The sequence below is a fragment of the Ictidomys tridecemlineatus genome, chromosome 7 (genome assembly GCF_052094955.1).
Source record: "Ictidomys tridecemlineatus isolate mIctTri1 chromosome 7, mIctTri1.hap1, whole genome shotgun sequence".
NCBI lineage: Eukaryota > Metazoa > Chordata > Mammalia > Rodentia > Sciuridae > Ictidomys > Ictidomys tridecemlineatus.
The window spans coordinates 60,667,904-60,668,921 of record NC_135483.1 but is presented as its reverse complement, the minus strand read 5'-3'; the positions used below and the strand labels follow the sequence as shown (position 1 = coordinate 60,668,921).

Below are 1,018 nucleotides of genomic sequence, written 5' to 3'. Positions count from 1 at the left end.
GGGTCTTCTTTTGTGATCCATTCTACTAGCCTGTGTCTCTTAATTGGTGAATTTAAGCCATTAACATTTAGGGTTATTATTGAGATATGATTTGTTCTTCTAGCCATATTTGTTTATTGATGTTTCTAAACCTGATTTGTTATCCTCTTTGACTATTTTCCCCCCTTTACTGTCCTATCTCCCATTGTTGGTTTTCAATGTTATTTTCCATTTCCTCTTCCTGTAATGTTTTGCCAAGGATTTTTTGAAGAGATGGTTTTCTAGCTGCGAATTAAAAATATGGAACGCTTCACGAATTTGCGTGTCATCCTTGCGCAGGGGCCATGCTAATCTTCTCTGTATCGTTCCAATTTTAGTATATGTGCTGCCGAAGCGAGCACAGGAGTGGATTTCTTATAAAGGACCATTAACATCCTCTGATAAGTGGATGCTAATCCATAATGGGGGGTGCATGGGATGAGTGGAGGAACTTTTGATTGGGCAAAGGGGAGGGAGTGGAGGGTAGGGGGTATGGGGGTAGGAAAGATGGTGGAATGAGATGGACATCATTACCCATTAGTGTATGATTGCAGGAATGGTGTGGCCTTACTTTGTGTCCAGAGAAGTGAAAAATTGTTCTATTTGTGTAAAATAAATTGAAGAGCATTCTGCTGTCATGTATAACTGATTAGAACAAATAAAAAATAAGGGGCAATATTTTTTTAAAAAATACTTATTAAGGGTCTGGGATTGTGGCTCAGTGGTAGAGCACTTGCCTAGCGTACGTGAAGCACTGGGTTTGATCCCCAGTACCACATAGAAAAAAAAACTAAATAAACAAAATAAAAGTATTATGTACATCTACAACTAAAATTATTTATTAAAAACTTATTAAAGGAGTTTTTATAATCTTAAAAAAATTAAAAGAGGACCAAACTCTCTTCTCTCCTCTCCTCTCCTCCCCTCCCCTCCCCTTCTCTCTTCTCTCTCTCTCTCTCTCTCTCTCTCTCTCTCTCTCTCTCTCTCCCCCCTTTGCCCT

General features: G+C 38.8%; 1 non-coding gene across 1 annotated transcript; it reads right to left on the bottom strand.

Moving 5' to 3' along the window:
• Positions 1-273: 273 nt before the first annotated feature.
• Positions 274-380, bottom strand: LOC120883859 (U6 spliceosomal RNA). Its single transcript, XR_005726038.1, has one exon. It is a non-coding gene; the product is annotated as a U6 spliceosomal RNA (small nuclear RNA).
• Positions 381-1,018: the final 638 nt, after the last annotated feature.